Source organism: Equus caballus, chromosome 5, assembly GCF_041296265.1.
Source record: "Equus caballus isolate H_3958 breed thoroughbred chromosome 5, TB-T2T, whole genome shotgun sequence".
NCBI classification, from domain to species: Eukaryota; Metazoa; Chordata; class Mammalia; order Perissodactyla; family Equidae; genus Equus; species Equus caballus.
In genome coordinates this window covers 197,358-212,065 of record NC_091688.1, presented here as the reverse complement: position 1 = coordinate 212,065, position 14,708 = coordinate 197,358, and the positions used below count along the sequence as shown (strand labels likewise).

Here is a 14,708-nt window from a genome sequence, read left to right as displayed (position 1 = left end):
CAAGTCTAGCCCAAGAATGTGTTTTATTTAGCCCACTAGACATTTTAAAATAAATTAAATTAATTGCCAACATTAAAAAATGAGAAATTTCACATTTTAAAAATCCAGATTTCCAGCTTCTCTGGAAAAATCAGAAGATCTCTCAATCCTGGGGCTGCACTCCCACCTGGCAACAATCAGCAGGCCCCACCCGCCCCCGCAGTCCCGGGCTGTGTCTTTGGTTGTGTGTGTCTGCCCAAGGGCAAGGTCAGGAGCGGGACCTCGGAACAGCTGCACTTCCCACTGGGATGGAGAGAAGGGAGAGAGCTCTGAGCCCCGAGGCCGCGGCTGTGCAGGGCCGTCCAGCTCCCTCCGTGAGGGCTGTTGTGGTCTCTGTGCAGGCGGCCCTGGCTGAGGGTCGCACCCAAATACGCCACACACATCATGCTGCCTCTCAGATAACAGCCAGCTCCCAGGCAGAGCAAGCTCCTCAAGCGCTCCCTGTCCGCAGTGCCCAGGGATCCCTCCCCAGCCTCCTTCCTGCCACGTCTGGTCTATCAGGCTGTCTCAGGGGCAGAGTCCTGGGGTCTGTGGCGTTCCCCTCTGACAAGGCTCCACTGTACTGGGCCCTGAGGCTGTGTCAGCAAAGCCTGGCGGAGTGATGCCAGGAGGTAATCTACAGGATTCTGTGCAGGCTGGGCCCAGGAGAGCCAGCCCAGGGCCGTGGCTCCTGCCTGCCCACAGCGCCTAGCAGAGCTGCCAGTCGAACGCCCTGTGGCTCCTGCAGGGCTCCTTGCCCGAGACCAGAAAGGCAGGAGTGTGGCGAGGGGTCACCGATCGCCCAGCCCATGGTGGGTTTTGGGTGGAAATGCAGACCATTGCTGGGAGGCTTCAGGAATGTGAGGGGAGGCCGCAGGAACGCCAGAGGAGGGGGACAGAGGGACGGAGGGACGCCAGAGCTCAGGGCTTCCACAGGCTGCGTCTGTGCGGCTCAGAAGCCCAGCTCTGAGTAATCCTGTGCTCGCTTATTAGCTGTTGCCTGAGGCCAGTCCCTTCACCTCTTTGAGCCTGGTCTCCTCTTCTGGGAAGAGGAGCTATCTACCCACTTTCCAGTGTTGTGAGAGTCACATGAAATCGTGTGACGATCATCGATTTATTTAAGGAGAGGATCGGGTTATGAGTTCCTGCTTGTGTGGCAGACACTGTTCTAAGCCCTTTACACGCACTGACTCGTCCAGTCCTCACACCGGCCCGGGGAGGTAGGCGCTACCATTAGCCCCGTTTTATGGATGAGGAAGCTGAGGCACAGTGAGGTGGGGGAACTTGCGTGTACAGGCTCAGTCTAGAGTTCAGGACCCTTTTAAGCTCTTGGTATATCACTTCCTGGAAAACAACGCTGGGACAGCCCTAACATCTACACTGCTACTTTACAGCTTTAAGAACACCTCACCAGGTAAAGCAGACCCGGATCATAAACCACTGACAACCGAGGAGGAAAGTCAGGGATGCTACCCTTGGGGGTAAGGACAAAATGACGGGAGTGGAAGAGTCACCGTGACTCCACGTTCAGGTGCCATCGGCTCTTGAGATCATTCTGGAAAGAGTCCTGGAAGAGTGTAGGACTCCACAGCTGTCTGGGTGAGGGGCGGCTGCCCTGGCAGGCTTGGGGGGCAGGGAGCACGTTCACTGTCCCTCAGGAGCCGGGAGTGTTCAGGGACACCCCCCTTTCTCTGGAGGGATTCAGAGCAATGCCCTCAGGGTCCTCCCAGCCCCTCCTGACTTGTGCTCATTAGCAAGTCTCTGTGAAAAGCCCTGCGAAGGATGCATTTAAACAAATTTAGTTACAGAGTAAACAAAGGACCTCCTTTTAAAGAATAACTTTGCTCGAATGGGGACCGCTGTAGAAAATACTGGACATGTGGTCACTGTGTGGAAAGGCTGTGAGTCTTCAGGCCGGCAGGAAAACTCAGAGCACTATTACCTCTGTCCCCTGTTGTTACCTCCTCTTCTGCCCGTCCTCCAAAGCCAGGCCGTCCTCTGCTCACTGCCCTGGGGCAGCGTCGCATGAGCAGAGCAAAGTCACTCTCCCCCTTGACAAGATAACTTAGATTAGGCAAAAGATTTAGGAGAGAAATATAAGGTTCCCTGGCCCCTGTCCAGAGTCACACTTCCTAAAACCCAGATGGACGGCACTGCGGGGGACAAGAGAACATAGACATTGACGAGCTTTGGAGAAGCCGGCCCTGCACCCATCTCTTCACTCGGTGACCAGGCGGAGCCCCAGGGAGGGTGAGATACCAGGGAGATAGGAGGGATCCAAGAGCAGGGGATCCGGGCCTTCCATCCTGGGGCAGCTCCAGGAGGCAACAAGGCTGCAGACAAGAAACACTGCGTGGAACATCTAGGCAGGTAAGGGCCACATGGAATCTCCTGTTTGCTCCAGCACAGGGTGGAGCTGCAGAATCATCCAGGAGAGTCAGAGAAGTAACAGAGAGCCATCACCCTTAAGGGACCACGGGGCGGGACAAAGGGCTAACCCACACCCTGAGAGGCCACCCACTGAGACCAGGGCAGCAGAGGTCTCAGAGGAGGCCTCTGCACACAGGCAGCATTAGAACCAGATCTGGGCTGCTCTGCCCCAACGCTAGACACCCCCTGGGGAAGGGTGTTGTTCCTGAAGATTCTGCCAGCCCAACTGAATGAAAAGTTGAAATAGAAATTAAAGAAAATGGGGCCGGCCCCGTGGCCGAGTGGTTAAGTTGGCGAGCTCCACTTCGGCGGCCCAGGGTTTTACCGACTTCGATGTGGATCCTGGACGCAGACATGGCACCCCTCATCAGGCCATGCTGAGGTGGCGTCCCACATAGCACAACCACAAGGATCTACAACTAGAATATACAACTATGTACTGCGGGACTTTGGGGAGAAGAGGAAGAACAAAAAAGATTGGCAACAGATGTTAGCTCAGGTGCCAATCTTTAAAAAAAAAAGAAATTAAAGAAAATAAAGAAAATAAGAGAAAGTCACACTTCTTGTACACATAAGTTTGTGAACAAAGATTATAAAATTAAAATCATACTTATGTATAGATTTAACAAATTGACTTTTAAAAAACTGGGACTTTCTGAGAAAATATAAGACAGGTGGTCACTGTACTACAAATCTGAGGTTTTAGATGCCTTTTAAAAGAAGAGGGGCCGGCCCCGTGGCTGAGTGGTTAAGTTCACGTGCTCTGCTTCGGTGGCCCAGGGTTTTGCTGGTTCAGATCCTGGGCACGGACATGACACCACTCATCAGGCCATGCTGAGTGGCATCCCACATGCCACAACTAGACGGACCCACGACTAAAATATACAACTATGTACTGGGGGATTTTGGGGAGAAGAAGGGAAAAAAAGAAGATTGGCAACAGATGTTAGCTCAGGTGCCAATCTTTAAAAAAAATTTTTTTTTAAATAAAAAAGAAGAAGAAAAAATTATTCCAACCCCACTCCCTCAAAAAGTAAAAACCAAACAGGAAAAAGAGGGTTATTGTAGTGCTAGCAGTCATTTTCCAAATATTTCACAGAAAAAAAAAACCCTCTTGAATCTAGTCATTCATTCATCTCAGGCAACTATGGAAAAGCTGGAAGAATTTAGCAATGAAGAGTGAATTTACCAGAACAGGGGCTGGGGATGGAAAATATTTTGCAACTTCCTAGCTGTCGCCACCTCACTGGTGTAATGGGTCACGAACGCGGTGTTTTGGTGGCTGCTGGTGAAGGAGCCCAGAGGAGGCTCCAGACGCAGGCTCCGCTGACCTTTGGGTATGTAACGTCCCTGCCGCCCTGGTGTCTGGAGCAGCCGCCTCACGCCCTCCTCTGAAGGGCGTCCTGGAGCGCCCTGTACCCGCCCTGGCGTTTGTGAGGTGGAGCCATGGAACCTTCTGCAGACAGGGGCCTCCCACTGGGGTGGGCTTCAAACAGGACTTGGAAAGACTCCTTGCTGAGAAACAGGGGGACCCCTGATTGCCCGCTCACTATCTTGACATCTCAAAGGAGAAAGGGGTTTGGCTGGCTACAGGAGAGGGGATTTCTGTAGACATCAGGGAACATTTTAATTAATTAATTAATTACTTTTGTGAGGAAGCCTGGCCCTCAGGTAACATCTGTTGCCAATCTTCCTCTACTTTGTATGTGGGATGCTGTCGCAGAATGGCTTGTTGAGCTGTGTGTAGGTCTGTGCCCAGGATCTGAACCCACGAACCCCAGGCTGCCGAAGCAGAACACGTGAATTTAACCTCTACACCACTGGACCAGCCTCTCAAGGAGCAATTTTAGATCGTCTGGACCAAACAGTACTGCCTCATGTCCCTAGGGGAAATGGGGGACATAACTGGCCCTCGGTGGTAGGAGTCAGGTCAGACTGTGTGGAGGCAGGTGAGACCATGCAGAGGCAGGTGAGGTGGTGTAGAGGCAGGTGAGGTGGTGTGGAGGCAGGTGAGGTGGTGTGGAGGCAGATCAGACTGTGTGGAGGCAGGTGAGACCATGTGGAGGCAGGTGAGACCATGTGGAGGCAGGTGAGACCGTGTGGAGGCAGATCAGACTGTGTGGAGGCAGGTGAGGTGGTGTGGAGGCAGGTGAGACCGTGTGGAGGCAGGTGAGACCATGTGGAGGCAGGTGAGACCGTGCGGAGGCAGGTGAGACGGTGTGGAGGCAGGTGAGACCGTGTGGAGGCAGGTGAGACTGTGTGGAGGCAGGTGAGACTGTGTGGAGGCAGGTGAGACCGTGTGGAGGCAGGTGAGACGTGTGCAGGCAGATCAGACTGTGTGGAGGCAGGTGAGACCATGTGGAGGCAGGTGAGACCGTGTGGAGGCAGGTGAGGTGGTGTGGAGGCAGGTGAGGTGGTGTGGAGGCAGGTGAGACCGTGTGGAGGCAGATCAGACTGTGTGGAGGCAGGTGAGACCGTGTGGAGGCAGGTGAGGTGGTGTGGAGGCAGCTCAGACTGTGCGGAGGCAGGTGAGACTGTGTGGAGGCAGGTGAGACCGTGTGGAGGCAGGTGAGACCGTGTGGAGGCAGGTGAGACTGTGCGGAGGCAGGCGGCTTGCTTGGTTCATGCCATCACAGAGTTTTGTACTTTTCAAATGTCTTCCACTTTCAAATGCACCCACACCCACACCCACACCCACACAGGCATACATTTTTGCTCTCTCAAGTCTTTAAATGGTGCCCCACTCCTTTAAAGGCAGCTTTTCTCTTTAAGCCTTCCTTGAAGAATTTTCTCCTGCCTTGTGAGGTAAGAGGTTGAGGCTGGAAGAGCAGTTTCTGTCACTAGAGCAGAGAAATGGGCAGAACAGAGAAGACGACGAGCTAACCTCTGTCCCAGGGTCTCTTATCAAATTTAGGAACATTTCTGAACTCACTAGCGTCGTGTCCCTCCTCCCGCCCCCGAGTGGGAGTGGAGAACAGAAGTGCCCTGGGTCAAGGCTGTCCAGCCCTGTTTCCCCGTCTCCCCAGCTTCTTGTCTCCCAGATAAAGAGCCCAGGAGAAAGTCAGCGTGTGACGACAGAGCTAACCACGCAGTGTGAGTCTAAGCAACACCGGATGTTTTCCAGCACTTGCTGTTCCAGGCCAGTGATATGGTCTGACTTATTTAATTCCTCCAGCAGCCCTGTGAGGTAGGGACAATTATTAGCTCCATCCTTCAGAAGAGAAAGCCCAGTCTGACAGGATGAAGGAGCTCACCTAAGGCCGTACATCTGCTAAGAGGCAGGTTGAGATTTAGACCAGGTCCATCTGACTCCAGAGCTACAGTCTTAACTGCTAGACTCTGCCGTTTCCTAGGGGAATGCATCACTTTAAAGCTGGGAGAGAACGAGACTAGTGCATGAAAAGAGGGGCAGTGAAGAATCTATTTTAAAACCGCAGATGGCATCTTAGGGGAGGTTGAAGTTTCCATTGTAGAAGACAGTGATGCTGTCCCCGTGTTCGGCAAATACAGACTTGGAGGTCATGGCTGCAAAAAGCTTGTGGCAAAGGGCAGTTGGAGTAAATGAGTTGGGAGGTATGGAATGCACTAACAGCTTCCTCTAAAGAAAGGGGGGAGCTTGCCTCCTCCTCCCTTGTCCCAGCTCCAGTTCCAAGCTCTCTGACTCCCAGGCCTTCTGTGGAGGCATGCTCCCTGCCCTGTCCAGCCCCACCAAAGCCCGGGCCCAACCCAGTGTCTTCCAGGGAAATGGCAGGGGGGGACGGAGCCTGAGATGACAGCTCCATGGGGAGCTGCCGAGGCTGCCCTGTCTCCAGAAGCCAATGGAAGAAACGAAAGAAAGAGGAGGAGAGCCCAGCCCTGCCCCAGTGGAAAGTGGGGCTCCCTGTCCAGTCTGTCAGCGGGAACTTGCCCAAAGTTTTATTCCTCCCCAAAGAGTCTGAAGGGACTTGCCGTGGGGGGGAGTGAGGGAGGGTGGTTCAGGAATCTCTAGGGGGTAGATATTTTGGTGAAAGATTGAGCAAGACCAACCACCTGCCTAGGAGACAGGCCTGGCTTCAAACAGGGGTGGCTGCTGGGATCCCTAAGTATGTTCTGAGGGAGCTGGGAGGAAGCTGCAAGCTTACTTATTACACGACTTGAAAGTTCCAGAACATCACTTCTGCCACATTGTACTAGGCAAGCAAGCCATTAAGACCGACTCAGGTCTCAAAAGGTGCAGCAGCGAAGATTTGTGACCATCTTTATCTACCACACACCCCCACCTGCCAGAGGAGGAAATGAGCCGAGTGGCACCTGACTGCTTCCAGGTCGGATAGTTGTTAGAAACTGTTAGTCTCCTATTGCTGTCATAACAAATTGCCACAAGTTTATTGCTTAAATAAACAAATTTCTCCTCTTCCAGTTCTGGAGACCAGAAGTCTGAAATGTCTTACAGGCGGAAATCAAGGTGTCAGCAGGGCTGGTGGCTTCAGGCGGCTCCAGAGCAGAATCCGTTCCTTGCCTCTTGTGGCTTCTAGAGGCTGCCTGTGCTCCACAGCTGTGGCCCCATGCTCCGTCTTCAGAGCACACACTCCAACCTCTGCTCGGTCATCACACCATCTCTCCTCCTCGCTGACATTGGCCCTCTCGCCTCCTGCTCACAAGGACCCTTGTGATTCCATTGGGCCCACTTCGATAATCGGGATCATCTCTCCATCTCAAGATCCTTAACTTAATCCCATCTGCAGTGTCCCTGTGCCAGGTAAGGTCACATCTTCACAGGTTCTGGGGACTAGGCCTGGATGTCTTGGGGGGTCCATTATTCTGTCTACCACAGACACTGAGCCAGACCTGGAACACAGACTCCCAGCTCGTGAGATTCTTTCTGTGATGGCATGAGCACAGGGCTATATCAGTTATTTATTGCCTCAAAAATGCAGCATAACTGACCAACCCCCAAATTTAGAGGCTTAAAACCGTAGCATTCCTTCAGCTCACACACTCGCAGGGTGCTGGGCCGTTCTTCTCCTCCCCCTGGACTTGCTCCTAGGTTAGTGGGAGGCTCTCTTTCACTGGGGCAACTGAGGCAAACCGGCTCCTTTTCGAGCATCTCGTTTCCTCCAACGGGTTAGCCCAGGGTTGTTTTTACGTCAAAGGCAGAAGTGCAGTGGCCCCGGGAATAATGTGCAAGTACCTTTTAAAGCCTCTGCTCAACTTACATCTGCTAACACCTGTGGGCCGAGGGAAGTCATCTGGTTGGGGCAAGTCAGGGCGGGGAAGGTGCTTGAAGGTTTCATGGCAAAGGGTGTGGATACAGGAAGAGTTAAAGAATTAGGGCTGCGAATTTATTTTCCTCTTTATCTCTGGCACCCTGTGACATGGCAGTTTCAGTTCCGGGTGCCAGTGAACACCAAATTCACCAGTGACCATTTGTTCTGGGTTGGCAAGGCCCAGAGATGCTGTGGCAGCCTGTTTTCCAGGGGCCCTGCCTCTGTGTTGACCCCATCCCACCAGCTCTTCCTACAACGTGACTGGAACTCCTCCCACAGAGAGTGGGGTCTACGTTTCCTCCCCCTTGAATTGGGGGGACTGGGGATTGCCCTGACCAATAGAGCACAACGGAAGTGATACCCTGTGACTTCCAAAGCTTAGGTCATACAAAAGGATTCACTTCTGTCTGGCTCTCACTATCTCAAGATGCTCACCTTTGGAACCCAGCCACCACGTTGCAAGGAAGCCCAGGCCCCATGGAAAGGTACGCTTGAGGAAGAAACAAGCCCGCCCCGCAACAGCCAGCACCAACTTGCCAGCCATGTGGATAGGAAGTGGATCCTCCAGTCCCAACCAAGCCTCCAGATACTGCAGCCTTGGCTCACATTTGACCACAGCTTTATGAGAGCCAGAATTACCCGCCAAGCCTCTTCCAGATCCCTGATGCTTAGAAACAGTGAGAGGTAATAAATGATTATTGTTGTTCTAAGTCACTAATATTTGAGACGATGCAGCAGTGGGTAACTATTGTTGACCCGTGTGTGAGGCTTAGGATAGAATAAGAAGAAACCCCTTCTGGGACCTTAAGGAGTCCACAGTCTCTAGGTGAGCAAGCAGATGCTAATGGAATCAACAGCAATCTGTGTTTCAGTCCATTGGGGCTGCTGTGACAGAATACCACAGACTGGGTGCTTAGAAACAACAGAAATTTATTTCTCACGTTTCTGGAGGCTGAGAACTCCAAGATCAAGTTACTGGCAGATTTGGTGTTTGGTAAGAGCTCATTTCCTGGTTCATTGTCTTCTCACTGTGTCCTCATTGCAGAAGGGGCAAGGGAGCTCCCTGGGTCTCTGTTATAAGGGCACTAATCCCATGCACCAGGGCTCTGCCCTCATAACCTACTCACCTCCCAAATGCCTCACGTCCAAACACCATCATGTTGGGGGTTCAGATTTCAACATATGAATTTTAGCGGGACGTGGACATTCCGTCTATTGCAATATAGAAAGTATTTAACACAGTCAGGAGATACCAGGGCTGCTAAGAGGAAGGGTGGGCCAGACATATGGTGACCATATTTTCCCTACTCAAAATTGGGATAATTGACTAATGGTAGCCCATTGTCGCTTGGAATTGGAACATAATATTTAGATCACTTTGTCGCTCTTTTTGGAAATCGTTCTGTCCCGCTGGGGCTTGGTGAGGTCAGGAAGGGCTGTCTGCGCTGACGGCTACTGTGGGGGGAAATGTGACTGGTGCACGGATGCGTCCAGCCTTTGCCCCTCCCCTGCGTCAGAAAGGGGGCTTTACCCATCGTCTCTTCCCCTCCTCTCTCAAGGGAGGGTCTGACCTTGCCAGACTGCGTATTTGGGGCTTTTGTGTTACCAGATCAGGAGGAAAGGGGAGAGAAGAAGAAGAGGGAGTGTGTGGTTAGAGCTGGAAGAGGAGTTTGGGAGGTAGGAATTTTGGAAAGGAGAGGTGCAAGATCAGACTTGGTATGCAGAGAAATAAATGGGAGAGGGGGCCGGCCCAGTGGCTCAGTGGTTAAAGTTCAGCATGCTCTGCTTTGGTGGCCTGGGTTCAGGGGTTCGGATCCCGGGCACGGACCTACTCCACTCTTCAGCCATGCTGTGGAGGTGTCCCACATACAAAGTGGAGGAGGATTGGCACAGATGTTAGCTCAGGGCAAATCTTCCTAAAGCAAAAAAAAGAAAAAAAAAGGAAGATTGGCAATGGATGTTAGCTCAGGGTGAATCTTCCTTACAAAAGAAAAAAAGAAAGAAAGAAATGGGAGAGGAAAAACAGGATTTTAAGAAGTATTATTCTGATCTACTTCATGCTCTTCACAGTATTTAAGAATGCACACAAATAAGTCATTTGGAAATTTTTTTTTGTTGCCAGACTGAGTTTATTTGATGGCAGCCACTTTGAGTAGACCCTGTGGGTGACGGCTGTCTGTTGCACTGTGACCTCACAGCAGAGAGGAATGGGGTGTGGTGAGTGGTTCCATGCGTAGGAGACAGTTGGGTCTGTGGTTGTGAGGGGAAGAGGCTGGAAGCCAGGGAACCGTTATTTGACTTCCGGGCTTGGAAGTCAGCGTGACTTATGACCTGGAGACTTTGGGCTGCCCCAGCTGTGTCCAGCTGTGTGCGAGGAGCTCAAAGGCTTTCAGAGGCCTGTTTGTTTGTGGTGTCACTGACCACTCTGGCTGTAGCCCCTGGAGCAGCTGAGGGACAGGAGGGGCCGGCAGGAGCTTGACCCTCTGTCTCTCTCTCAAAGCAGAGGGAGCTGGGGCTGGAGCGGGAAGCAGCAGTTTGCTGGACCTGATGAGGAACTCAAAAGTCATGACAGGGAGGAGAAGACTGTACTGAGAGCAGGAGTGTTTGTGTAAAGAGTTGCCTCTATTTCCTGGAATTCCCCAAGGCATTGTGATTTTTGCAAAGGCAAGGGCTGGTTTTTATTCATGTTTGCTCCTCAGACTTAATACCACACCTGACAGGTGATAATTGCTCCATAAATCATGTCAGGAGCGAGGAAAGGAGGGAAAGAAGGAAGGAAAAAAGGAAGGGAGGGAGGGAGACAAGAAGGCAGGCAGGCAGGCAGGCAGGAAGAGAGGGAGGGAGAGAGGCAGAGAGGGAAGAAAGCAGGTTGGTTGGTTCGTCCCATCGAAATGAATTGGCTGCCTAATTAAGATGGGACGTTGCTCTGGCTGAAATCTAATTCCTCCTGGAAGCAGAGTCAGAGTGCCGGATCCCTGGATTTCAGTCCTCAGTTTTTAGGATTCTGGAGTTCCAGCCCTCTTGTCTGCTCCCATCCAGCCACACCTTCTTTCTCGGGTGAACTGCTGAGAGTGATGGGGAGCCCACTGGGAGTCCGGTAGGCCTGGATCCAAAGCCCCACTGCACCACCCCAGCCACAGGACTAAGAGAGTTACTTAAACTCCGTACATAAGTTTCAGTCTCCTGTAAAAGAGGTCAGGCCCTTGCTGCAAGGAGGCTTAAATGAAACGTGTCTAAAAGCCCCGGACGCAGCCCCCAGCACTCACATCTCAGGGGTGCTCAGCGTTCCTTCCCTCTGGCGGATAAACTCAGTCCCTGCTCATTTTCCCGCAGCTGATCTGACTCTTCCTTACACCTCGATCTCTCCAGCTGCCCTCCTGCTCTTTCCTCCTTATCTCTAGCCCTGTTTCCTCCGGACGTCTTCCAGACCTGGTTACTGCTCCCTGGCCCTGTCTACTTCCTTGTAGCATTTCTCTTGCTAGCTCCGCTCAGCCTCCTTGATAGGACGGTGGCAATGGCCCTTCAGGAGGCTCACACTCTGGGAGGTGAGGGGCCAGCACAGAGCCCAGAGATGAGCCATAGGATTAGGACTATCCAGTGGCTTCTGGAGGGTTAACACCCGTCTCTTTCCAGCAGTTGCACACAGCCTGTTATTAATTAAGATTTAAAACTTGATGCTCCTACATTACGCAGCATTCCAGGGCACGCTCTCAGCCCCAGGAGAACTCCATCCTCCTCCAGCCTTCCACCTCGCCTCCCCCGCCAGCCTCAATGGTTCTCAGTTGCCATCCCCTCTGACTCTGCCCTTCATCCTGTGCCCAGAGCAGAGGATGGTCTCTGGAGATGGTGAACTGCAGGGGGGCAGAAGCGTTGGTGTCTGTCAGCATGACCACTCCCCATGTCCCCTGCGCCCGAAGGTGGGAGGATCACAGAGCATGGCCCAGCCCCCATATGTGGGCATTTAGACTAACCTCAGAAGAGCTAGTTTCTGTCCTTAAGATTGCTTTGGGACATGCCCACCAGCAGGGGGTGGGTCTGTGCCCGGTTTGGAGGACGACAACACTGGGGCGGGGGTCAGCCTAACCTGAACTGAGAGTGCCACACTGTCAGGCAAAAACCCGAAAGCCCAGGCCAGCTGTCTGAGGTCAGGGTGGAGAAAGCACAGGGGCCGTGCCCAGGGCTCCCCCATCCAAGTGTGGAAGCAGCACACGGACGTGCGGGCTTCTCAGCCTCTCCATCAGTGGGGCACACACTCTGTGGAGGGCATGAGATCAGGGCCTGCTTTCTGTCCGCCGCGGGGCACCAGTGCACTGCAAGGAGGGCCCAGGAGGAGCCGCCAGCGTGGCTCTGTCCAGGGTGAGGAGTGGCTTGGGGAGGAGCCTCTTCAAGACGCCCTGGCAAGCCCTTGTCACATTCCAGAGCGCAGAGACTTGGCCCGAGGCACTGGGGCTGGCATCCAGCCCAGCCCAGGCATTTCCTCCCCACCAGTTGCTGCTTTCTCCGTTCTCTTTCTGCGTCCTGGGGCCCCAGGTTCAGCTGGAGCTTCCATGTCTCTTCTCTGCAGAGGAGCTGGGCTAGAATTGGTGGAGTAGTGAAAGGGGCAGGTGTCAGCCAGGAGGACTTTCCATTTGTTTTGTGTTGTGGGAAAGCCAGACATCTTTAGAATATGGGCTGAGCACCCCCAAGTGCCTGGCACTGTGCCAGCCACAAGGAACTATCTGTCCAGGAGGGAAGGGACTGAGCTTATGGAGGGATCCTTGACAGCCTCATTGGCCGGGCATCTCGAGGAGCTCAAAAGAGGAGAGATCTCTGAGGCTTCTAAGCCATTGCACTCTATCCTGCATGAGGGTAGGAACCATATCTGCTTGTTCACGGCCAGTGCCTAGCATGGTGGCTGGCCCACTAAAGGAACTTAAGGCACATTTTTGAATGAATGAATGAATGAAATGAGGTGGCCCAAGAAGGCTTCCGGGAGGAAAGGGAATCTGAACAGGGTCTTAGAAGGTGGGCAGGATTTGACCAGGCCAAGCAGAAGGGGATTTGTCTTAAGCAGTTGGGAGCCTTATAAAGAAAGGCAGGAAAGAGGACTGGTCACAGAAAGGCTAATCTGGACAAGGGCAGGAGGAAGAGCTCCTCTGTGACTCTCAGGGTAAAGGCCAGGCCCACTAGCGTCATTTCCAAGTCCCTTCTGAGCTGGCTTTGCCCACTGCTTCGCTGCTGTCTCTTACTACAACTCTCTGGTCCTCTACTCTCCAGGTCACTCAAGTTCTTATTTGCAGTCCCTGGAACAAGACCCGCCTCCTCTCCTCCAGGCCTGTGAACATTCTCATCCCCTCCTCCTCTACATGAGACCTCCATGGTTTGCCCCCTGCAGCCAGGTTCGTCAGCCCTCTCTACATGTGGCCACACTGCTCCATGCTTGCCCCATGCTCACACTCCTCACTGTCCACTGGCCATATTAAAGGTGCACTAGCTTCTCCCAGAGGCTGCCAACTGAGGTCAGAGACGACTAACTGTGACCTCAGGAATGAGGGCTCCAATGTCAGAGGCAGCCAGCATCCGAGGGGCCAGAGTGTAGCCGTCAACACAGATCGTGAGGTCCCAAACACCCTCGACCTCGGCTCACAGAGATCTTTCTTCCTTGTCCCGAAGTGGAAGGGCTGGGCTGCTGTGGGCATGGCTGACAAAGCTTCTCCATAACGCGTTAGCAATTTCTGCTCACATTCAGCAAACGTCCTTGATGGGTGTGGACATCGCATTAGCAGGTAAGCTCCTTGGGGCTGGAGATCAAGTCTCATTCTTTGTATGGTCAGTTAAGCACCAAGCCAGGCACGTGGTAGAGTTAATAAATAATTGTTTATTTATTGGTTAATTAATTGATCACATCCACTTAGAGAAGGTGTTGTCATAATTCCAGGCTCTGCCCTCAATCCTTAGCGGGCTGCAGGAAGGGGGACCCCCTAGAGAGAAGGCCCAAAATAGAACGTAGGAACACGAAGGCCTCGGCATAGGAGGGAAGCAGGTTCCCAACTCAACATTGTATGCTTGGAGGGGAAAAGGCTTCTGAGAGCAGCCAGCGCGGGCCCTCACCCTCAGGATGGGAAGCCGAGACTAGGATACAGAGATTACTTGTCCGGGGTCACAAGTCATCTCTCGCAGACGCAGACGTTTGTCCTTGGTGTTGGAGGTCCACGTTCTCTCCCCTGTCCCTGGCTGGCTCCCTCCTCTGAGCCTCCCCAGGAAGTAGCCTGGGGAAAGATCATGGGCGCCTGTGTCAGATCTGAGTTCAAATTCTGATTCTGCTTAATTAATTGCCCTTTGGCCTTGGACAGCTCTTGAATTATTCTCTTGTGAAGGAGAGACCTGCCCAGGGCCAGTGATCGAATTCTAAGCGAGATAACATCGTGGGCAGGGCCCTAACACGGTGCCGATCCAGTGACCCTGGATAAAGGTCAGTTCTGTCCCGCTTCCTCCCGGTTCTTTCTTCTCTGTCTTTTCCCTGGCTCTTAGAAAATCACGTAGTCTACTTAGAAGGGCCTCTGGAGATCTTCAGGCCCTCTTCCCTGCATTTATCCAGGGCCCATCCTGCCCACCCCCTCCAGAGCACCCCATCCTCCCCCAAACTGCTAAGGACGCATCTCGCGCTGTGCCTCATGCCAGTGGATACAAAGTAGGTAGGGCCTCCCATCTTCCTCAGGTCTAACCCAACACTTCTTGCTGCGGTTTAGGGATGAGGCCATCTTCTCTGTTTTGCCCTTCAAGAGGATGCAAAAGGCTCTTTTTTTCTTCCTCCTTCCTTTTTCCACTCTCTGTGTTTATTTTTTCGTGAGTGTCCTAATTTATCCTTCCCCAGGGCTTCAGAAGTTACCCCCACCCTTTCTCTCCCTCCTCCCATCTCTGTCTTTGTCTTTAGATGGGCAACTACAGATGTTTCCCATACACAGCCCGCCCCAACTGTCCGCCGGACCCAGTTGTCTCTGTCACACTGGGCGCCTACTTCTGGTGGTGAGCCCC

General features: G+C 52.9%; 1 long non-coding RNA gene across 1 annotated transcript; it reads left to right on the top strand.

Annotated features, from left to right (window-relative positions):
• The first annotated feature begins 2,288 nt into the window (after positions 1-2,288).
• On the top strand, positions 2,289-8,408 carry LOC111773379 (uncharacterized). The gene is made up of 3 exons (XR_002807746.2): positions 2,289-2,388; positions 6,848-7,186; positions 8,122-8,408. It is a non-coding gene; the product is annotated as an uncharacterized lncRNA (long non-coding RNA).
• Positions 8,409-14,708: the final 6,300 nt, after the last annotated feature.